Genomic DNA, 25,318 nt, shown 5'->3' with positions numbered 1-25,318 from the left:
GCACGTCTCGTCCTGCTCCACCGAGCGGACCCTGGACCGGAAGATTATCCTGGAGGCCTCCGAGGCAAAGAGCGAGGCTTGCTGGCCCTTCACCTCCTTGAGGTCCTCCGTGACATCCACCCCCATCGTCTGCAGCAGGAGCAGGTTCTGCATACTTTCCTGGAGCTGGGACAGTTTTCCCCGCCTCTCTCTCGCCTCCTGGACACCTTTGAGGATAAAGAACCTCTTGATGTTCCCTTTTACCGTTTCCCACCAGTCCGCTGGAGACTCAAAGAGGGGCTTCACGGTTCTCCAACCTGCGTAATCCCTCTTGAGCTCTTCGATGTTTCCCGGGGTCAACAGCTTAGTGTTCAGTTTCCACGTTCCCTTGCCCGCCCGCTGTTCGTCCTGTAGGTGACAGTCGGCCAGCAGGAGGCAGTGGTCAGAGAAGAACACCGGCTTGACGTCGGTGGATCTGACCGAGAGCGTTCGGGACACAAACAGGTAATCTATCCTTGAGCGGATAGACCCGTCTGCCCGTGACCAGGTGTCCTCTGGAGCCCTCTGGAGGAACTTTTTTTTTTTTTTATTTCAAAAATATACTTTATTCATAAATGATTTGATGGTCTGTACATTAGATCATGCCATACATATGTCCATATTTACAAACACAGATTCGACTTTATTCTTGTCCTTTACAATCCTGTGCATTTTTTCAATCTTGTATATATACATATATTTGGCTGAGGCATCAGCAGAGCCCAAAAAAACGTCTGTATGGGCCCCCTGTTCTTCTTTCGGCAGGCCGATCTTACACGGTGGTCTTTCCCCACCGCGCCTTGGCGGCAGCTGCCCCAAGCTTCAGCGCGTCCCTCAACACGTAGTCTTGGACCTTGGAATGTGCCAGTCTGCAACACTCGGTCGGGGTCAACTCCTTCAGCTGGAAGATCAACAGGTTTCGGACCGCCCAGAGAGCGTCCTTCACCGAGTTGATGATCCTCCAGGCGCAGTTAATGTTCGTCTCGGTGTGAGTCCCGGGGAACAGGCCGTAGAGCACGGAGTCCCGCGTCACGGCGCTGCTCGGGACGAACCTCGACAAGCACCACTGCATTCCTCTCCAGACTTCCTCTGCATAGGCACATTCCAGAAGGAGGTGTGTGACAGTCTCGTCCCCCCCGCAGCCACTTCGAGGGCAGCGTGCGGTGCGGCAGAGAGTCCGGGCGTGCATAAAGGATCTCACAGGCAGAGCCCTTCTCACCACCAGCCAAGCCACGTCTTGGTGCTTGTTGGAAAGTTCTGGCGATGAGGCATTCTGCCAAATGGCTTTGACAGTCTGCTCAGGGAACCGCTCGACAGGATCCGCCCTCTCCTTTTCCCGAAGGGTCTCAAGGACGCTACGTGCTGACCACTTCCTGATGGACTTGTGGTCAAAGGTGTTTTTCCTCATAAATTTCTCCACGAAGGACAGGTGATACGGAACGGTCCAACTACTCGGAGCGTTCCGCGGCAGCGAGGCCAGGCCCATCCTTCGCAACACCGGGGACAGGTAGAACCTCAGTACGTAGTGACACTTGGTGTTTGCGTACCGGGGATCCACGCACAGCTTGATGCAGCCACACACAAAGGTGGCCATCAGGGTGAGGGTGGCATTGGGCGTGTTTTTTCCCCCATTGCACCGGTCTTTGTACATAGAGTCTCTTCGGACCCGGTCCATCTTTGATCTCCAAATGAATTGGAAGATGGCCCGGGTGACTGCGGCGGCACAGGTCCTGGGGATAGGCCAGACCTGTGCCACATATAGCAATACTGAGAGTACCTCACACCTGATGACCAGGTTTTTTCCCGCGATGGAGAGCGACCGTTGCCCCCATCTGCCTAGTTTCTGTCTCATCTTCCTGATCCGCTCCTCCCAGGTCTTGGCGCACGCCCCAGCCCCCCCGAACCAAATACCCAGCACCTTCAGGTGGTCAGTCCTGACGGTGAAGGGGATAGAGGATTGGTCGGCCCAGTTCCCGAAGAGCATGGCCTCGCTCTTGCCTCGGTTTACCTTGGCCCCCGAGGCCCGTTCGAACTGGTCGCAGATGCACACGAGTCTGTGCACGGACAGCGGATCCGAGCAGAAAACAGCGACGTCATCCATGTACAGGGAGGCCTTAACCTGCAGGCCCCCGCTGCCAGGAATAGTCACCCCTCTCAGGCTCGCATCCTTCCTGATGGATTCGGCAAATGGCTCTATGCAACACACAAACAAGGCGGGTGAGAGGGGGCATCCCTGCCTGACTCCAGATCTTACAGGGAAGCTATCTGATTCCCACCCATTGATTGAGACTGCACTGACAATGTTGGTGTAGAGCAGTCTGATCCAATTTCCGATTCCCTCCCCAAAGCCCATTTTGGAGAGGACATCCCTCATATATGTATGCGATATCCTGTCAAAGGCTTTCTCCTGGTCCAGGCTGATGAGGCAGGTGTCCACCCCCCTGTCCTGCACGTAGGCGATCGTATCCCTGAGGAGTGCGAGACTCTCAGAGATCTTCCTGCCCGGTACAGCACAGGTTTGGTCCGGGTGGATCACCGATCCCAGAGCAGACCTGACCCGGTTGGCGATGACCTTTGACAGGATTTTGTAGTCTGCATTTAACAGTGAGATCGGTCTCCAATTTCTAATTTCCTCCCTCTCCCCCTTCCGCTTGTAGACGAGGGTGATGATGCCTTTCCTCATGGATTCACTCATGGTACCTGCCCGGAGCATACTGACATACACCTCCAGCAGGTCCTGGCCGATCAAGTCCCAAAGAGCGGAATAAACCTCGACCGGTAAGCCGTCGCTTCCGGGAGTTTTATTCTTTTCGAAGGACTCTGGAGGAACACAACATCCACGCAGTCAGTCAGCACTCACTTGAACGTGTCGCAAGTCTCCAATCAGTCAGACAGCGCTCTCGAGTGCCACCTCACACTTGTTGTGACTGCTGGCGCCGATCGGTTCGTTTGGATTCTGGAATCTCAGAGCGTCTCGCTGGCGATTCTTTCGGCGGCACCGTGTTTTCCAGAAGACTTCGCGCACGTGCTGCTGCTGCTGCTGCTCGGATGTGTCGATAGTCGCGTCGCGTTGTTCGGTTGAATACAGCGTGCAATCTCGAGAGGAAATCGCCTGCTGCTCTCAGCTCATCGTTCCGAAGCACCATGGGGGCTAAGCAAGTGCACATTGTTGGGGAATTAGCTCAAATGGTAGAGCGCTCGCTTAGCATGCGAGAGGTAGTGGGATCGATGCCCACATTCTCCACGGTGCTTTTCCTGGGGACACGCTTGAGACGCAAGCAGTGTGACCCTCGCGTGAACCCTGCGTGTGGCTCCAGTCTTTGCTGCTGCACAGATAGCACGATGGTGAGTTCCCAAAATGCTGTGCAGAAAAAAAAGTTGAGCACGTGTCGCCCAGATGTTAAACCTTCCAGCAACGCGTTTGCTCTGGTGTGGTCAGTTCAAATCAGGCGTGAAGCCGTCCAAAGCAATTATTATTGCCCGCGGAGAGAAAGAAAACACGTCCGGTGACAAAGGCCACAGTCTTGTCTTCTCTGAGGATTGAACTCAGGACCTTCAGATTATGAGACTGACGCGCTGCCTACTGCGCTAAGAAGGCCAGCCGACAGCCGAGGCTCATACCGCGTGCCCAAATAGGCCTGTTTTCAAGGTGCCGCGAGCCACAGAGCAACCCTCGTCAGAAAGCTGCAGCTCCAGTGAGGCCAGGATATCGGCTTTCAATCCACAATCACGCACGTCGCCCGTTACATGCAGGGCTCTGGCCCGTGCAGAGACACGGCCCACTCGCGGTACCGCAGAGCCGTGGCGTCAGGAGCTCGGCAAAGCCCGGTATGTCTTGCGCTTGGCAGGCAACATTCGGCAAAGCCTTTCACTTCTTTGTCTCGATGGCTCCGCTACTGGAGAGCCACGTCACAGCGCACTAAGATCCTTTGCTCAGCACTCCATGCAGGCAAGAAGGGAGGTGCTTCCGTTTACCAAAGAGCCTAAGAAAATGAGGGTTTGCTTAAGGAAAAGAAGGAAGCACTTGTCAGGTATAGACAGGATAGATCGAGTGAATCCGTACAAGAGTGTAAAGACAGTAGGGAAATCAGGAGGGTAAAAAGGGGACCTGAGATAGCTTTGGCAGATAGAGTTAAGGAAAATCCAAAGGGTTTTTGCAAATACATTATAAGGACAAAAGGGTGACTAGGGAGAGAATAGGGCCCCTCGGGGATCAGCACAGCGGCCTTTGTGTCGAGCCGCAGGAGAGGCTGGGCCGATACTAAACGAGTATTTTGCATCAGTGTTTACTGTGGAAAAGGATAGAATGTAGGGAGAAGTATAGAATATAGGGAAATGGATGGTGACATCTTGAAAATTGTCCACATTGCAGAGGAGGAATGCTGGATGCCTTGAAGCGCGTACAAGTGGATCAATGCCCAGGACCTGATCAGGTCTGGGGGAAGCTAAGGAAGTGATTGCTGGGCCCCTTGCTGAGATATTTGTATGGTTGATATAAAATCATGAGGCGTATAGATCGGATAAAGAGAGAAAGTCTTTTCCCTGGGGTGCGGGAGACCAGCACTAGAGGGCAGAGGTTTAGGGTGAGAGGGAAAAGATATGAAAGAGAACTAAGGGGCACCTTTTTCACACAGAGGGTGGTACGTGTATGGAATGAGCTGCCAGAGGAAGTGGCGGAGGCGAGTGCAATTGCAATATTTAAAAGGCATCTGGGCGGCTATATGAATAGGAAGGGTTTGGAGGGATATGGCCCGCGTGCCGGCAGGTACGACTAGATTGGGATGGGATATCTGGTCGGAAAGGTCCGACCGAAGGGTCTCTTTCCGTGACGTACATCTCTATGACTCTATGACTCCTTTCAAGCAAAGTTTTCCCGCGAAGCGGCGCTCTAAACTGCTCGATGACAACTTACTATGTCAACGTCCGGACGAAGGAGTCTTCCATTCCTGTCGGAAAACTGCCTGTGGACTTCTCTTCGTTTCCTCTTCATGAAATCTGGCCTGCACGGGGTGTGCCACTTCCACAGTTGCACAAGTTGAACAGCAACGCATCCGAGCAGGTCAGCACTTAGGAAAGGCCCTACCGGTCAGACAGGGCTCGCGGGTGCTGCTTCAGACGAGTGGCGGTTGCTCTTTGCATCTCGGCCTGCTTGGCGTGTATCTGAAAGCAGCACTTTGCGGAACCTGACCGCAGGGCTGCAGCTCACGAGGATGAAGGAGAAGCCCTCTTTTTTCGTCTGGTAACAGCCCCAAGTGTTCTCTTTCTCCAAAATACACCTTCTTCTTCTTCAGAGAAGTCTGCCTGTTGGTGTGCTGTGACGTCTGCAGTTGCAAACCACGAGCAGCAGGGAGCCCTCTGGAGGAACACAACATCCACGCAGTCAGTCAGCACTCACTTGAACGTGTCGCAAGTCTCCAATCAGTCAGACAGCGCTCTCGAGTGCTACCTCACACTTGTTGTGACTGCTGGCGCCGATCGGTTCGTTTGGATTCTGGAATCTCAGAGCGTCTCGCCGGCGATTCTTTCGGCGGCACTGTGTTTTCCAGAAGACTTCGCGCACGTGCTGCTGCTGCTGCTCGGATGTGTCGATAGTCGCGTCGCGTTGTTCGGTTGAATACAGCGTGCAATCTCGAGAGGAAATCGCCTGCTGCTCTCAGCTCATCGTTCCGAAGCACCATGGGGGCTAAGCTAGTGCACATTGTAGGGGAATTAGCTCAAATGGTAGAGCGCTCGCTTAGCATGCGAGAGGTAGTGGGATCGATGCCCACATTCTCCACAGTGCTTTTCCTGGGGACACGCTTGAGACGCAAGCAGTGTGACCCTCGCGTGAACCCTGCGTGTGGCTCCAGTCTTTGCTGCTGCACAGATAGCACGATGGTGAGTTCACAAAATGCTGTGCAGAAAAAAAAGTTGAGCACGTGTCGCCCAGATGTTAAACCTTCCAGCAACGCGTTTGCTCTGGTGTGGTCAGTTCAAATCAGGCGTGAAGCCGTCCAAAGCAATTATTATTGCCCGCGGAGAGAAAGAAAACACGTCCGGTGACAAAGGCCACAGTCTTGCCCTCTCTGAGGATTGAATTCAGGACCTTCAGATTATGAGACTGACGCGCTGCCTACTGCGCTAAGAAGGCCAGCCGACAGCCGAGGCTCATACCGCGTGCCCAAATAGGCCGGTTTTCAAGGTGCCGCGAGCCACAGAGCAACCCTCGTCAGAAAGCTGCAGCTCCAGTGAGGCCAGGATATCGGCTTTCAATCCACAATCACGCACGTCGCCCGTTACATGCTGGGCTCTGGCCCGTGCAGAGACACGGCCCACTCGCGGTACCGCAGAGCCGTGGCGTCAGGAGCTCGGCAAAGCCCGGTATGTCTTGCGCTTGGCAGGCAACATTCGGCAAAGCCTTTCACTTCTTTGTCTCGATGGCTCCGCTACTGGAGAGCCACGTCACAGCGCACTAAGATCCTTTGCTCAGCACTCCATGCAGGCAAGAAGGGAGGTGCTTCCGTTTACCAAAGAGCCTAAGAAAATGAGGGTTTGCTTAAGGAAAAGAAGGAAGCACTTGTCAGGTATAGACAGGATAGATCGAGTGAATCCGTACAAGAGTGTAAAGACAGTAGGGAAATCAGGAGGGTAAAAAGGGGACCTGAGATAGCTTTGGCAGATAGAGTTAAGGAAAATCCAAAGGGTTTTTGCAAATACATTATAAGGACAAAAGGGTGACTAGGGAGAGAATAGGGCCCCTCGAGGATCAGCACAGCGGCCTTTGTGTCGAGCCGCAGGAGAGGCTGGGCCGATACTAAACGAGTATTTTGCATCAGTGTTTACTGTGGAAAAGGATAGAATGTAGGGAGAAGTATAGAATATAGGGAAATGGATGGTGACATCTTGAAAATTGTCCACATTGCAGAGGAGGAATGCTGGATGCCTTGAAGCGCGTACAAGTGGATCAATGCCCAGGACCTGATCAGGTCTGGGGGAAGCTAAGGAAGTGATTGCTGGGCCCCTTGCTGAGATATTTGTATGGTTGATATAAAATCATGAGGCGTATAGATCGGATAAAGAGAGAAAGTCTTTTCCCTGGGGTGCGGGAGACCAGCACTAGAGGGCAGAGGTTTAGGGTGAGAGGGAAAAGATATGAAAGAGAACTAAGGGGCACCTTTTTCACACAGAGGGTGGTACGTGTATGGAATGAGCTGCCAGAGGAAGTGGCGGAGGCGAGTGCAATTGCAATATTTAAAAGGCATCTGGGTGGCTATATGAATAGGAAGGGTTTGGAGGGATATGGCCCGCGTGCCGGCAGGTACGACTAGATTGGGATGGGATATCTGGTCGGAAAGGTCCGACCGAAGGGTCTCTTTCCGTGACGTACATCTCTATGACTCTATGACTCCTTTCAAGCAAAGTTTTCCCGCGAAGCGGCGCTCTAAACTGCTCGATGACAACTTACTATGTCAACGTCCGGACGAAGGAGTCTTCCATTCCTGTCGGAAAACTGCCTGTGGACTTCTCTTCGTTTCCTCTTCATGAAATCTGGCCTGCACGGGGTGTGCCACTTCCACAGTTGCACAAGTTGAACAGCAACGCATCCGAGCAGGTCAGCACTTAGGAAAGGCCCTACCGGTCAGACAGGGCTCGCGGGTGCTGCTTCAGACGAGTGGCGGTTGCTCTTTGCATCTCGGCCTGCTTGGCGTGTATCTGAAAGCAGCACTTTGCGGAACCTGACCGCAGGGCTGCAGCTCACGAGGATGAAGGAGAAGCCCTCTTTTTTCGTCTGGTAACAGCCCCAAGTGTTCTCTTTCTCCAAAATACACCTTCTTCTTCTTCAGAGAAGTCTGCCTGTTGGTGTGCTGTGACGTCTGCAGTTGCAAACCACGAGCAGCAGGGAGCCCTCTGGAGGAACACAACATCCACGCAGTCAGTCAGCACTCACTTGAACGTGTCGCAAGTCTCCAATCAGTCAGACAGCGCTCTCGAGTGCTACCTCACACTTGTTGTGACTGCTGGCGCCGATCGGTTCGTTTGGATTCTGGAATCTCAGAGCGTCTCGCCGGCGATTCTTTCGGCGGCACTGTGTTTTCCAGAAGACTTCGCGCACGTGCTGCTGCTGCTGCTCGGATGTGTCGATAGTCGCGTCGCGTTGTTCGGTTGAATACAGCGTGCAATCTCGAGAGGAAATCGCCTGCTGCTCTCAGCTCATCGTTCCGAAGCACCATGGGGGCTAAGCTAGTGCACGTTGTAGGGGAATTAGCTCAAATGGTAGAGCGCTCGCTTAGCATGCGAGAGGTAGTGGGATCGATGCCCACATTCTCCACAGTGCTTTTCCTGGGGACACGCTTGAGACGCAAGCAGTGTGACCCTCGCGTGAACCCTGCGTGTGGCTCCAGTCTTTGCTGCTGCACAGATAGCACGATGGTGAGTTCACAAAATGCTGTGCAGAAAAAAAAGTTGAGCACGTGTCGCCCAGATGTTAAACCTTCCAGCAACGCGTTTGCTCTGGTGTGGTCAGTTCAAATCAGGCGTGAAGCCGTCCAAAGCAATTATTATTGCCCGCGGAGAGAAAGAAAACACGTCCGGTGACAAAGGCCACAGTCTTGCCCTCTCTGAGGATTGAATTCAGGACCTTCAGATTATGAGACTGACGCGCTGCCTACTGCGCTAAGAAGGCCAGCCGATAGCCGAGGCTCATACCGCGTGCCCAAATAGGCCGGTTTTCAAGGTGCCGCGAGCCACAGAGCAACCCTCGTCAGAAAGCTGCAGCTCCAGTGAGGCCAGGATATCGGCTTTCAATCCACAATCACGCACGTCGCCCGTTACATGCTGGGCTCTGGCCCGTGCAGAGACACGGCCCACTCGCGGTACCGCAGAGCCGTGGCGTCAGGAGCTCGGCAAAGCCCGGTATGTCTTGCGCTTGGCAGGCAACATTCGGCAAAGCCTTTCACTTCTTTGTCTCGATGGCTCCGCTACTGGAGAGCCACGTCACAGCGCACTAAGATCCTTTGCTCAGCACTCCATGCAGGCAAGAAGGGAGGTGCTTCCGTTTACCAAAGAGCCTAAGAAAATGAGGGTTTGCTTAAGGAAAAGAAGGAAGCACTTGTCAGGTATAGACAGGATAGATCGAGTGAATCCGTACAAGAGTGTAAAGACAGTAGGGAAATCAGGAGGGTAAAAAGGGGACCTGAGATAGCTTTGGCAGATAGAGTTAAGGAAAATCCAAAGGGTTTTTGCAAATACATTATAAGGACAAAAGGGTGACTAGGGAGAGAATAGGGCCCCTCGAGGATCAGCACAGCGGCCTTTGTGTCGAGCCGCAGGAGAGGCTGGGCCGATACTAAACGAGTATTTTGCATCAGTGTTTACTGTGGAAAAGGATAGAATGTAGGGAGAAGTATAGAATATAGGGAAATGGATGGTGACATCTTGAAAATTGTCCACATTGCAGAGGAGGAATGCTGGATGCCTTGAAGCGCGTACAAGTGGATCAATGCCCAGGACCTGATCAGGTCTGGGGGAAGCTAAGGAAGTGATTGCTGGGCCCCTTGCTGAGATATTTGTATGGTTGATATAAAATCATGAGGCGTATAGATCGGATAAAGAGAGAAAGTCTTTTCCCTGGGGTGCGGGAGACCAGCACTAGAGGGCAGAGGTTTAGGGTGAGAGGGAAAAGATATGAAAGAGAACTAAGGGGCACCTTTTTCACACAGAGGGTGGTACGTGTATGGAATGAGCTGCCAGAGGAAGTGGCGGAGGCGAGTGCAATTGCAATATTTAAAAGGCACCTGGGTGGCTATATGAATAGGAAGGGTTTGGAGGGATATGGCCCGGGTGCCGGCAGGTACGACTAGATTGGGATGGGATATCTGGTCGGAAAGGTCCGACCGAAGGGTCTCTTTCCGTGACGTACATCTCTATGACTCTATGACTCCTTTCAAGCAAAGTTTTCCCGCGAAGCGGCGCTCTAAACTGCTCGATGACAACTTACTATGTCAACGTCCGGACGAAGGAGTCTTCCATTCCTGTCGGAAAACTGCCTGTGGACTTCTCTTCGTTTCCTCTTCATGAAATCTGGCCTGCACGGGGTGTGCCACTTCCACAGTTGCACAAGTTGAACAGCACCGCATCCGAGCAGGTCAGCACTTAGGAAAGGCCCTACCGGTCAGACAGGGCTCGCGGGTGCTGCTTCAGACGAGTGGCGGTTGCTCTTTGCATCTCGGCCTGCTTGGCGTGTATCTGAAAGCAGCACTTTGCGGAACCTGACCGCAGGGCTGCAGCTCACGAGGATGAAGGAGAAGCCCTCTTTTTTCGTCTGGTAACAGCCCCAAGTGTTCTCTTTCTCCAAAATACACCTTCTTCTTCTTCAGAGAAGTCTGCCTGTTGGTGTGCTGTGACGTCTGCAGTTGCAAACCACGAGCAGCAGGGAGCCCTCTGGAGGAACACAACATCCACGCAGTCAGTCAGCACTCACTTGAACGTGTCGCAAGTCTCCAATCAGTCAGACAGCGCTCTCGAGTGCTACCTCACACTTGTTGTGACTGCTGGCGCCGATCGGTTCGTTTGGATTCTGGAATCTCAGAGCGTCTCGCCGGCGATTCTTTCGGCGGCACTGTGTTTTCCAGAAGACTTCGCGCACGTGCTGCTGCTGCTGCTCGGATGTGTCGATAGTCGCGTCGCGTTGTTCGGTTGAATACAGCGTGCAATCTCGAGAGGAAATCGCCTGCTGCTCTCAGCTCATCGTTCCGAAGCACCATGGGGGCTAAGCTAGTGCACATTGTAGGGGAATTAGCTCAAATGGTAGAGCGCTCGCTTAGCATGCGAGAGGTAGTGGGATCGATGCCCACATTCTCCACAGTGCTTTTCCTGGGGACACGCTTGAGACGCAAGCAGTGTGACCCTCGCGTGAACCCTGCGTGTGGCTCCAGTCTTTGCTGCTGCACAGATAGCACGATGGTGAGTTCACAAAATGCTGTGCAGAAAAAAAAGTTGAGCACGTGTCGCCCAGATGTTAAACCTTCCAGCAACGCGTTTGCTCTGGTGTGGTCAGTTCAAATCAGGCGTGAAGCCGTCCAAAGCAATTATTATTGCCCGCGGAGAGAAAGAAAACACGTCCGGTGACAAAGGCCACAGTCTTGCCCTCTCTGAGGATTGAATTCAGGACCTTCAGATTATGAGACTGACGCGCTGCCTACTGCGCTAAGAAGGCCAGCCGACAGCCGAGGCTCATACCGCGTGCCCAAATAGGCCGGTTTTCAAGGTGCCGCGAGCCACAGAGCAACCCTCGTCAGAAAGCTGCAGCTCCAGTGAGGCCAGGATATCGGCTTTCAATCCACAATCACGCACGTCGCCCGTTACATGCTGGGCTCTGGCCCGTGCAGAGACACGGCCCACTCGCGGTACCGCAGAGCCGTGGCGTCAGGAGCTCGGCAAAGCCCGGTATGTCTTGCGCTTGGCAGGCAACATTCGGCAAAGCCTTTCACTTCTTTGTCTCGATGGCTCCGCTACTGGAGAGCCACGTCACAGCGCACTAAGATCCTTTGCTCAGCACTCCATGCAGGCAAGAAGGGAGGTGCTTCCGTTTACCAAAGAGCCTAAGAAAATGAGGGTTTGCTTAAGGAAAAGAAGGAAGCACTTGTCAGGTATAGACAGGATAGATCGAGTGAATCCGTACAAGAGTGTAAAGACAGTAGGGAAATCAGGAGGGTAAAAAGGGGACCTGAGATAGCTTTGGCAGATAGAGTTAAGGAAAATCCAAAGGGTTTTTGCAAATACATTATAAGGACAAAAGGGTGACTAGGGAGAGAATAGGGCCCCTCGAGGATCAGCACAGCGGCCTTTGTGTCGAGCCGCAGGAGAGGCTGGGCCGATACTAAACGAGTATTTTGCATCAGTGTTTACTGTGGAAAAGGATAGAATGTAGGGAGAAGTATAGAATATAGGGAAATGGATGGTGACATCTTGAAAATTGTCCACATTGCAGAGGAGGAATGCTGGATGCCTTGAAGCGCGTACAAGTGGATCAATGCCCAGGACCTGATCAGGTCTGGGGGAAGCTAAGGAAGTGATTGCTGGGCCCCTTGCTGAGATATTTGTATGGTTGATATAAAATCATGAGGCGTATAGATCGGATAAAGAGAGAAAGTCTTTTCCCTGGGGTGCGGGAGACCAGCACTAGAGGGCAGAGGTTTAGGGTGAGAGGGAAAAGATATGAAAGAGAACTAAGGGGCACCTTTTTCACACAGAGGGTGGTACGTGTATGGAATGAGCTGCCAGAGGAAGTGGCGGAGGCGAGTGCAATTGCAATATTTAAAAGGCATCTGGGTGGCTATATGAATAGGAAGGGTTTGGAGGGATATGGCCCGCGTGCCGGCAGGTACGACTAGATTGGGATGGGATATCTGGTCGGAAAGGTCCGACCGAAGGGTCTCTTTCCGTGACGTACATCTCTATGACTCTATGACTCCTTTCAAGCAAAGTTTTCCCGCGAAGCGGCGCTCTAAACTGCTCGATGACAACTTACTATGTCAACGTCCGGACGAAGGAGTCTTCCATTCCTGTCGGAAAACTGCCTGTGGACTTCTCTTCGTTTCCTCTTCATGAAATCTGGCCTGCACGGGGTGTGCCACTTCCACAGTTGCACAAGTTGAACAGCAACGCATCCGAGCAGGTCAGCACTTAGGAAAGGCCCTACCGGTCAGACAGGGCTCGCGGGTGCTGCTTCAGACGAGTGGCGGTTGCTCTTTGCATCTCGGCCTGCTTGGCGTGTATCTGAAAGCAGCACTTTGCGGAACCTGACCGCAGGGCTGCAGCTCACGAGGATGAAGGAGAAGCCCTCTTTTTTCGTCTGGTAACAGCCCCAAGTGTTCTCTTTCTCCAAAATACACCTTCTTCTTCTTCAGAGAAGTCTGCCTGTTGGTGTGCTGTGACGTCTGCAGTTGCAAACCACGAGCAGCAGGGAGCCCTCTGGAGGAACACAACATCCACGCAGTCAGTCAGCACTCACTTGAACGTGTCGCAAGTCTCCAATCAGTCAGACAGCGCTCTCGAGTGCTACCTCACACTTGTTGTGACTGCTGGCGCCGATCGGTTCGTTTGGATTCTGGAATCTCAGAGCGTCTCGCCGGCGATTCTTTCGGCGGCACTGTGTTTTCCAGAAGACTTCGCGCACGTGCTGCTGCTGCTGCTCGGATGTGTCGATAGTCGCGTCGCGTTGTTCGGTTGAATACAGCGTGCAATCTCGAGAGGAAATCGCCTGCTGCTCTCAGCTCATCGTTCCGAAGCACCATGGGGGCTAAGCTAGTGCACGTTGTAGGGGAATTAGCTCAAATGGTAGAGCGCTCGCTTAGCATGCGAGAGGTAGTGGGATCGATGCCCACATTCTCCACAGTGCTTTTCCTGGGGACACGCTTGAGACGCAAGCAGTGTGACCCTCGCGTGAACCCTGCGTGTGGCTCCAGTCTTTGCTGCTGCACAGATAGCACGATGGTGAGTTCACAAAATGCTGTGCAGAAAAAAAAGTTGAGCACGTGTCGCCCAGATGTTAAACCTTCCAGCAACGCGTTTGCTCTGGTGTGGTCAGTTCAAATCAGGCGTGAAGCCGTCCAAAGCAATTATTATTGCCCGCGGAGAGAAAGAAAACACGTCCGGTGACAAAGGCCACAGTCTTGCCCTCTCTGAGGATTGAATTCAGGACCTTCAGATTATGAGACTGACGCGCTGCCTACTGCGCTAAGAAGGCCAGCCGACAGCCGAGGCTCATACCGCGTGCCCAAATAGGCCGGTTTTCAAGGTGCCGCGAGCCACAGAGCAACCCTCGTCAGAAAGCTGCAGCTCCAGTGAGGCCAGGATATCGGCTTTCAATCCACAATCACGCACGTCGCCCGTTACATGCTGGGCTCTGGCCCGTGCAGAGACACGGCCCACTCGCGGTACCGCAGAGCCGTGGCGTCAGGAGCTCGGCAAAGCCCGGTATGTCTTGCGCTTGGCAGGCAACATTCGGCAAAGCCTTTCACTTCTTTGTCTCGATGGCTCCGCTACTGGAGAGCCACGTCACAGCGCACTAAGATCCTTTGCTCAGCACTCCATGCAGGCAAGAAGGGAGGTGCTTCCGTTTACCAAAGAGCCTAAGAAAATGAGGGTTTGCTTAAGGAAAAGAAGGAAGCACTTGTCAGGTATAGACAGGATAGATCGAGTGAATCCGTACAAGAGTGTAAAGACAGTAGGGAAATCAGGAGGGTAAAAAGGGGACCTGAGATAGCTTTGGCAGATAGAGTTAAGGAAAATCCAAAGGGTTTTTGCAAATACATTATAAGGACAAAAGGGTGACTAGGGAGAGAATAGGGCCCCTCGAGGATCAGCACAGCGGCCTTTGTGTCGAGCCGCAGGAGAGGCTGGGCCGATACTAAACGAGTATTTTGCATCAGTGTTTACTGTGGAAAAGGATAGAATGTAGGGAGAAGTATAGAATATAGGGAAATGGATGGTGACATCTTGAAAATTGTCCACATTGCAGAGGAGGAATGCTGGATGCCTTGAAGCGCGTACAAGTGGATCAATGCCCAGGACCTGATCAGGTCTGGGGGAAGCTAAGGAAGTGATTGCTGGGCCCCTTGCTGAGATATTTGTATGGTTGATATAAAATCATGAGGCGTATAGATCGGATAAAGAGAGAAAGTCTTTTCCCTGGGGTGCGGGAGACCAGCACTAGAGGGCAGAGGTTTAGGGTGAGAGGGAAAAGATATGAAAGAGAACTAAGGGGCACCTTTTTCACACAGAGGGTGGTACGTGTATGGAATGAGCTGCCAGAGGAAGTGGCGGAGGCGAGTGCAATTGCAATATTTAAAAGGCATCTGGGTGGCTATATGAATAGGAAGGGTTTGGAGGGATATGGCCCGCGTGCCGGCAGGTACGACTAGATTGGGATGGGATATCTGGTCGGAAAGGTCCGACCGAAGGGTCTCTTTCCGTGACGTACATCTCTATGACTCTATGACTCCTTTCAAGCAAAGTTTTCCCGCGAAGCGGCGCTCTAAACTGCTCGATGACAACTTACTATGTCAACGTCCGGACGAAGGAGTCTTCCATTCCTGTCGGAAAACTGCCTGTGGACTTCTCTTCGTTTCCTCTTCATGAAATCTGGCCTGCACGGGGTGTGCCACTTCCACAGTTGCACAAGTTGAACAGCAACGCATCCGAGCAGGTCAGCACTTAGGAAAGGCCCTACCGGTCAGACAGGGCTCGCGGGTGCTGCTTCAGACGAGTGGCGGTTGCTCTTTGCATCTCGGCCTGCTTGGCGTGTATCTGAAAGCAGCACTTTGCGGAACCTGACCGCAGGGCTGCAGCTCACGAGGATGAAGGAGAAGCCCTCTTTTTTCGTCTGGTAACAGCCCCAAGTGTTCTCTTTCTCCAAAATACACCTTCTTCTTCTTCAGAGAAGTCTGCCTGTTGGTGTGCTGTGACGTCTGCAGTTGCAAACCACGAGCAGCAGGGAGCCCTCTGGAGGAACACAACATCCACGCAGTCAGTCAGCACTCACTTGAACGTGTCGCAAGTCTCCAATCAGTCAGACAGCGCTCTCGAGTGCTACCTCACACTTGTTGTGACTGCTGGCGCCGATCGGTTCGTTTGGATTCTGGAATCTCAGAGCGTCTCGCCGGCGATTCTTTCGGCGGCACTGTGTTTTCCAGAAGACTTCGCGCACGTGCTGCTGCTGCTGCTCGGATGTGTCGATAGTCGCGTCGCGTTGTTCGGTTGAATACAGCGTGCAATCTCGAGAGGAAATCGCCTGCTGCTCTCAGCTCATCGTTCCGAAGCACCATGGGGGCTAAGCTAGTGCACATTGTAGGGGAATTAGCTCAAATGGTAGAGCGCTCGCTTAGCATGCGAGAGGTAGTGGGATCGATGCCCACATTCTCCACAGTGCTTTTCCTGGGGACACGCTTGAGACGCAAGCAGTGTGACCCTCGCGTGAACCCTGCGTGTGGCTCCAGTCTTTGCTGCTGCACAGATAGCACGATGGTGAGTTCACAAAATGCTGTGCAGAAAAAAAAGTTGAGCACGTGTCGCCCAGATGTTAAACCTTCCAGCAACGCGTTTGCTCTGGTGTGGTCAGTTCAAATCAGGCGTGAAGCCGTCCAAAGCAATTATTATTGCCCGCGGAGAGAAAGAAAACACGTCCGGTGACAAAGGCCACAGTCTTGCCCTCTCTGAGGATTGAATTCAGGACCTTCAGATTATGAGACTGACGCGCTGCCTACTGCGCTAAGAAGGCCAGCCGACAGCCGAGGCTCATACCGCGTGCCCAAATAGGCCGGTTTTCAAGGTGCCGCGAGCCACAGAGCAACCCTCGTCAGAAAGCTGCAGCTCCAGTGAGGCCAGGATATCGGCTTTCAATCCACAATCACGCACGTCGCCCGTTACATGCTGGGCTCTGGCCCGTGCAGAGACACGGCCCACTCGCGGTACCGCAGAGCCGTGGCGTCAGGAGCTCGGCAAAGCCCGGTATGTCTTGCGCTTGGCAGGCAACATTCGGCAAAGCCTTTCACTTCTTTGTCTCGATGGCTCCGCTACTGGAGAGCCACGTCACAGCGCACTAAGATCCTTTGCTCAGCACTCCATGCAGGCAAGAAGGGAGGTGCTTCCGTTTACCAAAGAGCCTAAGAAAATGAGGGTTTGCTTAAGGAAAAGAAGGAAGCACTTGTCAGGTATAGACAGGATAGATCGAGTGAATCCGTACAAGAGTGTAAAGACAGTAGGGAAATCAGGAGGGTAAAAAGGGGACCTGAGATAGCTTTGGCAGATAGAGTTAAGGAAAATCCAAAGGGTTTTTGCAAATACATTATAAGGACAAAAGGGTGACTAGGGAGAGAATAGGGCCCCTCGAGGATCAGCACAGCGGCCTTTGTGTCGAGCCGCAGGAGAGGCTGGGCCGATACTAAACGAGTATTTTGCATCAGTGTTTACTGTGGAAAAGGATAGAATGTAGGGAGAAGTATAGAATATAGGGAAATGGATGGTGACATCTTGAAAATTGTCCACATTGCAGAGGAGGAATGCTGGATGCCTTGAAGCGCGTACAAGTGGATCAATGCCCAGGACCTGATCAGGTCTGGGGGAAGCTAAGGAAGTGATTGCTGGGCCCCTTGCTGAGATATTTGTATGGTTGATATAAAATCATGAGGCGTATAGATCGGATAAAGAGAGAAAGTCTTTTCCCTGGGGTGCGGGAGACCAGCACTAGAGGGCAGAGGTTTAGGGTGAGAGGGAAAAGATATGAAAGAGAACTAAGGGGCACCTTTTTCACACAGAGGGTGGTACGTGTATGGAATGAGCTGCCAGAGGAAGTGGCGGAGGCGAGTGCAATTGCAATATTTAAAAGGCATCTGGGTGGCTATATGAATAGGAAGGGTTTGGAGGGATATGGCCCGCGTGCCGGCAGGTACGACTAGATTGGGATGGGATATCTGGTCGGAAAGGTCCGACCGAAGGGTCTCTTTCCGTGACGTACATCTCTATGACTCTATGACTCCTTTCAAGCAAAGTTTTCCCGCGAAGCGGCGCTCTAAACTGCTCGATGACAACTTACTATGTCAACGTCCGGACGAAGGAGTCTTCCATTCCTGTCGGAAAACTGCCTGTGGACTTCTCTTCGTTTCCTCTTCATGAAATCTGGCCTGCACGGGGTGTGCCACTTCCACAGTTGCACAAGTTGAACAGCAACGCATCCGAGCAGGTCAGCACTTAGGAAAGGCCCTACCGGTCAGACAGGGCTCGCGGGTGCTGCTTCAGACGAGTGGCGGTTGCTCTTTGCATCTCGGCCTGCTTGGCGTGTATCTGAAAGCAGCACTTTGCGGAACCTGACCGCAGGGCTGCAGCTCACGAGGATGAAGGAGAAGCCCTCTTTTTTCGTCTGGTAACAGCCCCAAGTGTTCTCTTTCTCCAAAATACACCTTCTTCTTCTTCAGAGAAGTCTGCCTGTTGGTGTGCTGTGACGTCTGCAGTTGCAAACCACGAGCAGCAGGGAGCCCTCTGGAGGAACACAACATCCACGCAGTCAGTCAGCACTCACTTGAACGTGTCGCAAGTCTCCAATCAGTCAGACAGCGCTCTCGAGTGCTACCTCACACTTGTTGTGACTGCTGGCGCCGATCGGTTCGTTTGGATTCTGGAATCTCAGAGCGTCTCGCCGGCGATTCTTTCGGCGGCACTGTGTTTTCCAGAAGACTTCGCGCACGTGCTGCTGCTGCTGCTCGGATGTGTCGATAGTCGCGTCGCGTTGTTCGGTTGAATACAGCGTGCAATCTCGAGAGGAAATCGCCTGCTGCTCTCAGCTCATCGTTCCGAAGCACCATGGGGGCTAAGCTAGTGCACGTTGTAGGGGAATTAGCTCAAATGGTAGAGCGCTCGCTTAGCATGCGAGAGGTAGTGGGATCGATGCCCACATTCTCCACAGTGCTTTTCCTGGGGACACGCTTGAGACGCAAGCAGTGTGACCCTCGCGTGAACCCTGCGTGTGGCTCCAGTCTTTGCTGCTGCACAGATAGCACGATGGTGAGTTCACAAAATGCTGTGCAGAAAAAAAAGTTGAGCACGTGTCGCCCAGATGTTAAACCTTCCAGCAACGCGTTTGCTCTGGTGTGGTCAGTTCAAATCAGGCGTGAAGCCGTCCAAAGCAATTATTATTGCCCGCGGAGAGAAAGAAAACACGTCCGGTGACAAAGGCCACAGTCTTGCCCTCTCTGAGGATTGAATTCAGGACCTTCAGATTATGAGACTGACGCGCTGCCTACTGCGCTAAGAAGGCCAGCCGACAGCCGAGGCTCATACCGCGTGCCCAAATAGGCCGGTTTTCAAGGTGCCGCGAGCCACAGAGCAACCCTCGTCAGAAAGCTGCAGCTCCAGTGAGGCCAGGATATCGGCTTTCAATCCACAATCACGCACGTCGCCCGTTACATGCTGGGCTCTGGCCCGTGCAGAGACACGGCCCACTCGCGGTACCGCAGAGCCGTGGCGTCAGGAGCTCGGCAAAGCCCGGTATGTCTTGCGCTTGGCAGGCAACATTCGGCAAAGCCTTTCACTTCTTTGTCTCGATGGCTCCGCTACTGGAGAGCCACGTCACAGCGCACTAAGATCCTTTGCTCAGCACTCCATGCAGGCAAGAAGGGAGGTGCTTCCGTTTACCAAAGAGCCTAAGAAAATGAGGGTTTGCTTAAGGAAAAGAAGGAAGCACTTGTCAGGTATAGACAGGATAGATCGAGTGAATCCGTACAAGAGTGTAAAGACAGTAGGGAAATCAGGAGGGTAAAAAGGGGACCTGAGATAGCTTTGGCAGATAGAGTTAAGGAAAATCCAAAGGGTTTTTGCAAATACATTATAAGGACAAAAGGGTGACTAGGGAGAGAATAGGGCCCCTCGAGGATCAGCACAGCGGCCTTTGTGTCGAGCCGCAGGAGAGGCTGGGCCGATACTAAACGAGTATTTTGCATCAGTGTTTACTGTGGAAAAGGATAGAATGTAGGGAGAAGTATAGAATATAGGGAAATGGATGGTGACATCTTGAAAATTGTCCACATTGCAGAGGAGGAATGCTGGATGCCTTGAAGCGCGTACAAGTGGATCAATGCCCAGGACCTGATCAGGTCTGGGGGAAGCTAAGGAAGTGATTGCTGGGCCCCTTGCTGAGATATTTGTATGGTTGATATAAAATCATGAGGCGTATAGATCGGATAAAGAGAGAAAGTCTTTTCCCTGGGGTGCGGGAGACCAGCACTAGAGGGCAGAGGTTTAGGGTGAGAGGGAAAAGATATGAAAGAGAACTAAGGGGCACCTTTTTCACACAGAGGGTGGTACGTGTATGGAATGAGCTGCCAGAGGAAGTGGCGGAGGCGAGTGCAATTGCAATATTTAAAAGGCATCTGGGCGGCTATATGAATAGGAAGGGTTTGGAGGGATATGGCCCGGGTGCCGGCAGGTACGACTAGATTGGGATGGGATATCTGGTCGGAAAGGTCCGACCGAAGGGTCTCTTTCCGTGACGTACATCTCTATGACTCTATGACTCCTTTCAAGCAAAGTTTTCCCGCGAAGCGGCGCTCTAAACTGCTCGATGACAACTTACTATGTCAACGTCCGGACGAAGGAGTCTTCCATTCCTGTCGGAAAACTGCCTGTGGACTTCTCTTCGTTTCCTCTTCATGAAATCTGGCCTGCACGGGGTGTGCCACTTCCACAGTTGCACAAGTTGAACAGCACCGCATCCGAGCAGGTCAGCACTTAGGAAAGGCCCTACCGGTCAGACAGGGCTCGCGGGTGCTGCTTCAGACGAGTGGCGGTTGCTCTTTGCATCTCGGCCTGCTTGGCGTGTATCTGAAAGCAACACTTTGCGGAACCTGACCGCAGGGCTGCAGCTCACGAGGATGAAGGAGAAGCCCTCTTTTTTCGTCTGGTAACAGCCCCAAGTGTTCTCTTTCTCCAAAATACACCTTCTTCTTCTTCAGAGAAGTCTGCCTGTTGGTGTGCTGTGACGTCTGCAGTTGCAAACCACGAGCAGCAGGGAGCCCTCTGGAGGAACACAACATCCACGCAGTCAGTCAGCACTCACTTGAACGTGTCGCAAGTCTCCAATCAGTCAGACAGCGCTCTCGAGTGCTACCTCACACTTGTTGTGACTGCTGGCGCCGATCGGTTCGTTTGGATTCTGGAATCTCAGAGCGTCTCGCCGGCGATTCTTTCGGCGGCACTGTGTTTTCCAGAAGACTTCGCGCACGTGCTGCTGCTGCTGCTCGGATGTGTCGATAGTCGCGTCGCGTTGTTCGGTTGAATACAGCGTGCAATCTCGAGAGGAAATCGCCTGCTGCTCTCAGCTCATCGTTCCGAAGCACCATGGGGGCTAAGCTAGTGCACATTGTAGGGGAATTAGCTCAAATGGTAGAGCGCTCGCTTAGCATGCGAGAGGTAGTGGGATCGATGCCCACATTCTCCACAGTGCTTTTCCTGGGGACACGCTTGAGACGCAAGCAGTGTGACCCTCGCGTGAACCCTGCGTGTGGCTCCAGTCTTTGCTGCTGCACAGATAGCACGATGGTGAGTTCACAAAATGCTGTGCAGAAAAAAAAGTTGAGCACGTGTCGCCCAGATGTTAAACCTTCCAGCAACGCGTTTGCTCTGGTGTGGTCAGTTCAAATCAGGCGTGAAGCCGTCCAAAGCAATTATTATTGCCCGCGGAGAGAAAGAAAACACGTCCGGTGACAAAGGCCACAGTCTTGCCCTCTCTGAGGATTGAATTCAGGACCTTCAGATTATGAGACTGACGCGCTGCCTACTGCGCTAAGAAGGCCAGCCGACAGCCGAGGCTCATACCGCGTGCCCAAATAGGCCGGTTTTCAAGGTGCCGCGAGCCACAGAGCAACCCTCGTCAGAAAGCTGCAGCTCCAGTGAGGCCAGGATATCGGCTTTCAATCCACAATCACGCACGTCGCCCGTTACATGCTGGGCTCTGGCCCGTGCAGAGACACGGCCCACTCGCGGTACCGCAGAGCCGTGGCGTCAGGAGCTCGGCAAAGCCCGGTATGTCTTGCGCTTGGCAGGCAACATTCGGCAAAGCCTTTCACTTCTTTGTCTCGATGGCTCCGCTACTGGAGAGCCACGTCACAGCGCACTAAGATCCTTTGCTCAGCACTCCATGCAGGCAAGAAGGGAGGTGCTTCCGTTTACCAAAGAGCCTAAGAAAATGAGGGTTTGCTTAAGGAAAAGAAGGAAGCACTTGTCAGGTATAGACAGGATAGATCGAGTGAATCCGTACAAGAGTGTAAAGACAGTAGGGAAATCAGGAGGGTAAAAAGGGGACCTGAGATAGCTTTGGCAGATAGAGTTAAGGAAAATCCAAAGGGTTTTTGCAAATACATTATAAGGACAAAAGGGTGACTAGGGAGAGAATAGGGCCCCTCGAGGATCAGCACAGCGGCCTTTGTGTCGAGCCGCAGGAGAGGCTGGGCCGATACTAAACGAGTATTTTGCATCAGTGTTTACTGTGGAAAAGGATAGAATGTAGGGAGAAGTATAGAATATAGGGAAATGGATGGTGACATCTTGAAAATTGTCCACATTGCAGAGGAGGAATGCTGGATGCCTTGAAGCGCGTACAAGTGGATCAATGCCCAGGACCTGATCAGGTCTGGGGGAAGCTAAGGAAGTGATTGCTGGGCCCCTTGCTGAGATATTTGTATGGTTGATATAAAATCATGAGGCGTATAGATCGGATAAAGAGAGAAAGTCTTTTCCCTGGGGTGCGGGAGACCAGCACTAGAGGGCAGAGGTTTAGGGTGAGAGGGAAAAGATATGAAAGAGAACTAAGGGGCACCTTTTTCACACAGAGGGTGGTACGTGTATGGAATGAGCTGCCAGAGGAAGTGGCGGAGGCGAGTGCAATTGCAATATTTAAAAGGCATCTGGGTGGCTATATGAATAGGAAGGGTTTGGAGGGATATGGCCCGCGTGCCGGCAGGTACGACTAGATTGGGATGGGATATCTGGTCGGAAAGGTCCGACCGAAGGGTCTCTTTCCGTGACGTACATCTCTATGACTCTATGACTCCTTTCAAGCAAAGTTTTCCCGCGAAGCGGCGCTCTAAACTGCTCGATGACAACTTACTATGTCAACGTCCGGACGAAGGAGTCTTCCATTCCTGTCGGAAAACTGCCTGTGGACTTCTCTTCGTTTCCTCTTCATGAAATCTGGCCTGCACGGGGTGTGCCACTTCCACAGTTGCACAAGTTGAACAGCAACGCATCCGAGCAGGTCAGCACTTAGGAAAGGCCCTACCGGTCAGACAGGGCTCGCGGGTGCTGCTTCAGACGAGTGGCGGTTGCTCTTTGCATCTCGGCCTGCTTGGCGTGTATCTGAAAGCAGCACTTTGCGGAACCTGACCGCAGGGCTGCAGCTCACGAGGATGAAGGAGAAGCCCTCTTTTTTCGTCTGGTAACAGCCCCAAGTGTTCTCTTTCTCCAAAATACACCTTCTTCTTCTTCAGAGAAGTCTGCCTGTTGGTGTGCTGTGACGTCTGCAGTTGCAAACCACGAGCAGCAGGGAGCCCTCTGGAGGAACACAACATCCACGCAGTCAGTCAGCACTCACTTGAACGTGTCGCAAGTCTCCAATCAGTCAGACAGCGCTCTCGAGTGCTACCTCACACTTGTTGTGACTGCTGGCGCCGATCGGTTCGTTTGGATTCTGGAATCTCAGAGCGTCTCGCCGGCGATTCTTTCGGCGGCACTGTGTTTTCCAGAAGACTTCGCGCACGTGCTGCTGCTGCTGCTCGGATGTGTCGATAGTCGCGTCGCGTTGTTCGGTTGAATACAGCGTGCAATCTCGAGAGGAAATCGCCTGCTGCTCTCAGCTCATCGTTCCGAAGCACCATGGGGGCTAAGCTAGTGCACGTTGTAGGGGAATTAGCTCAAATGGTAGAGCGCTCGCTTAGCATGCGCGAGGTAGTGGGATCGATGCCCACATTCTCCACAGTGCTTTTCCTGGGGACACGCTTGAGACGCAAGCAGTGTGACCCTCGCGTGAACCCTGCGTGTGGCTCCAGTCTTTGCTGCTGCACAGATAGCACGATGGTGAGTTCACAAAATGCTGTGCAGAAAAAAAAGTTGAGCACGTGTCGCCCAGATGTTAAACCTTCCAGCAACGCGTTTGCTCTGGTGTGGTCAGTTCAAATCAGGCGTGAAGCCGTCCAAAGCAATTATTATTGCCCGCGGAGAGAAAGAAAACACGTCCGGTGACAAAGGCCACAGTCTTGCCCTCTCTGAGGATTGAATTCAGGACCTTCAGATTATGAGACTGACGCGCTGCCTACTGCGCTAAGAAGGCCAGCCGACAGCCGAGGCTCATACCGCGTGCCCAAATAGGCCGGTTTTCAAGGTGCCGCGAGCCACAGAGCAACCCTCGTCAGAAAGCTGCAGCTCCAGTGAGGCCAGGATATCGGCTTTCAATCCACAATCACGCACGTCGCCCGTTACATGCTGGGCTCTGGCCCGTGCAGAGACACGGCCCACTCGCGGTACCGCAGAGCCGTGGCGTCAGGAGCTCGGCAAAGCCCGGTATGTCTTGCGCTTGGCAGGCAACATTCGGCAAAGCCTTTCACTTCTTTGTCTCGATGGCTCCGCTACTGGAGAGCCACGTCACAGCGCACTAAGATCCTTTGCTCAGCACTCCATGCAGGCAAGAAGGGAGGTGCTTCCGTTTACCAAAGAGCCTAAGAAAATGAGGGTTTGCTTAAGGAAAAGAAGGAAGCACTTGTCAGGTATAGACAGGATAGATCGAGTGAATCCGTACAAGAGTGTAAAGACAGTAGGGAAATCAGGAGGGTAAAAAGGGGACCTGAGATAGCTTTGGCAGATAGAGTTAAGGAAAATCCAAAGGGTTTTTGCAAATACATTATAAGGACAAAAGGGTGACTAGGGAGAGAATAGGGCCCCTCGAGGATCAGCACAGCGGCCTTTGTGTCGAGCCGCAGGAGAGGCTGGGCCGATACTAAACGAGTATTTTGCATCAGTGTTTACTGTGGAAAAGGATAGAATGTAGGGAGAAGTATAGAATATAGGGAAATGGATGGTGACATCTTGAAAATTGTCCACATTGCAGAGGAGGAATGCTGGATGCCTTGAAGCGCGTACAAGTGGATCAATGCCCAGGACCTGATCAGGTCTGGGGGAAGCTAAGGAAGTGATTGCTGGGCCCCTTGCTGAGATATTTGTATGGTTGATATAAAATCATGAGGCGTATAGATCGGATAAAGAGAGAAAGTCTTTTCCCTGGGGTGCGGGAGACCAGCACTAGAGGGCAGAGGTTTAGGGTGAGAGGGAAAAGATATGAAAGAGAACTAAGGGGCACCTTTTTCACACAGAGGGTGGTACGTGTATGGAATGAGCTGCCAGAGGAAGTGGCGGAGGCGAGTGCAATTGCAATATTTAAAAGGCATCTGGGCGGCTATATGAATAGGAAGGGTTTGGAGGGATATGGCCCGGGTGCCGGCAGGTACGACTAGATTGGGATGGGATATCTGGTCGGAAAGGTCCGACCGAAGGGTCTCTTTCCGTGACGTACATCTCTATGACTCTATGACTCCTTTCAAGCAAAGTTTTCCCGCGAAGCGGCGCTCTAAACTGCTCGATGACAACTTACTATGTCAACGTCCGGACGAAGGAGTCTTCCATTCCTGTCGGAAAACTGCCTGTGGACTTCTCTTCGTTTCCTCTTCATGAAATCTGGCCTGCACGGGGTGTGCCACTTCCACAGTTGCACAAGTTGAACAGC

At 52.7% G+C, this 25,318-nt stretch overlaps 17 non-coding genes across 17 annotated transcripts; 8 read left to right on the top strand and 9 right to left on the bottom strand.

Annotated features, from left to right (window-relative positions):
• The first annotated feature begins 3,189 nt into the window (after positions 1-3,189).
• trnaa-agc (transfer RNA alanine (anticodon AGC)) lies at positions 3,190-3,262 on the top strand. The gene has a single exon. It is a non-coding gene; the product is annotated as a tRNA-Ala (tRNA).
• A 281-nt stretch (positions 3,263-3,543) lies between these two features.
• On the bottom strand, positions 3,544-3,616 carry trnam-cau (transfer RNA methionine (anticodon CAU)). Its single transcript has one exon. It is a non-coding gene; the product is annotated as a tRNA-Met (tRNA).
• Positions 3,617-5,721: 2,105 nt separating this feature from the next.
• trnaa-agc (transfer RNA alanine (anticodon AGC)) lies at positions 5,722-5,794 on the top strand. The gene has a single exon. It is a non-coding gene; the product is annotated as a tRNA-Ala (tRNA).
• A 281-nt stretch (positions 5,795-6,075) lies between these two features.
• On the bottom strand, positions 6,076-6,148 carry trnam-cau (transfer RNA methionine (anticodon CAU)). The gene has a single exon. It is a non-coding gene; the product is annotated as a tRNA-Met (tRNA).
• Positions 6,149-8,253: 2,105 nt separating this feature from the next.
• On the top strand, positions 8,254-8,326 carry trnaa-agc (transfer RNA alanine (anticodon AGC)). The gene has a single exon. It is a non-coding gene; the product is annotated as a tRNA-Ala (tRNA).
• A 281-nt stretch (positions 8,327-8,607) lies between these two features.
• Positions 8,608-8,680, bottom strand: trnam-cau (transfer RNA methionine (anticodon CAU)). The gene has a single exon. It is a non-coding gene; the product is annotated as a tRNA-Met (tRNA).
• Positions 8,681-10,785: 2,105 nt separating this feature from the next.
• Positions 10,786-10,858, top strand: trnaa-agc (transfer RNA alanine (anticodon AGC)). Its single transcript has one exon. It is a non-coding gene; the product is annotated as a tRNA-Ala (tRNA).
• A 281-nt stretch (positions 10,859-11,139) lies between these two features.
• On the bottom strand, positions 11,140-11,212 carry trnam-cau (transfer RNA methionine (anticodon CAU)). The gene has a single exon. It is a non-coding gene; the product is annotated as a tRNA-Met (tRNA).
• Positions 11,213-13,317: 2,105 nt separating this feature from the next.
• trnaa-agc (transfer RNA alanine (anticodon AGC)) lies at positions 13,318-13,390 on the top strand. The gene has a single exon. It is a non-coding gene; the product is annotated as a tRNA-Ala (tRNA).
• Positions 13,391-13,671: 281 nt separating this feature from the next.
• Positions 13,672-13,744, bottom strand: trnam-cau (transfer RNA methionine (anticodon CAU)). Its single transcript has one exon. It is a non-coding gene; the product is annotated as a tRNA-Met (tRNA).
• Positions 13,745-15,849: 2,105 nt separating this feature from the next.
• On the top strand, positions 15,850-15,922 carry trnaa-agc (transfer RNA alanine (anticodon AGC)). Its single transcript has one exon. It is a non-coding gene; the product is annotated as a tRNA-Ala (tRNA).
• A 281-nt stretch (positions 15,923-16,203) lies between these two features.
• trnam-cau (transfer RNA methionine (anticodon CAU)) lies at positions 16,204-16,276 on the bottom strand. The gene has a single exon. It is a non-coding gene; the product is annotated as a tRNA-Met (tRNA).
• A 2,105-nt stretch (positions 16,277-18,381) lies between these two features.
• trnaa-agc (transfer RNA alanine (anticodon AGC)) lies at positions 18,382-18,454 on the top strand. The gene has a single exon. It is a non-coding gene; the product is annotated as a tRNA-Ala (tRNA).
• Positions 18,455-18,735: 281 nt separating this feature from the next.
• On the bottom strand, positions 18,736-18,808 carry trnam-cau (transfer RNA methionine (anticodon CAU)). The gene has a single exon. It is a non-coding gene; the product is annotated as a tRNA-Met (tRNA).
• Positions 18,809-20,913: 2,105 nt separating this feature from the next.
• Positions 20,914-20,986, top strand: trnaa-agc (transfer RNA alanine (anticodon AGC)). Its single transcript has one exon. It is a non-coding gene; the product is annotated as a tRNA-Ala (tRNA).
• A 281-nt stretch (positions 20,987-21,267) lies between these two features.
• trnam-cau (transfer RNA methionine (anticodon CAU)) lies at positions 21,268-21,340 on the bottom strand. The gene has a single exon. It is a non-coding gene; the product is annotated as a tRNA-Met (tRNA).
• A 2,459-nt stretch (positions 21,341-23,799) lies between these two features.
• Positions 23,800-23,872, bottom strand: trnam-cau (transfer RNA methionine (anticodon CAU)). The gene has a single exon. It is a non-coding gene; the product is annotated as a tRNA-Met (tRNA).
• Between the last annotated feature and the right edge of the window lie 1,446 nt (positions 23,873-25,318).

Source organism: Chiloscyllium punctatum, chromosome 5 (genome assembly GCF_047496795.1).
Source record: "Chiloscyllium punctatum isolate Juve2018m chromosome 5, sChiPun1.3, whole genome shotgun sequence".
Taxonomy (NCBI): domain Eukaryota; kingdom Metazoa; phylum Chordata; class Chondrichthyes; order Orectolobiformes; family Hemiscylliidae; genus Chiloscyllium; species Chiloscyllium punctatum.
This window is presented reverse-complemented; position numbering and strand designations above follow the sequence as displayed.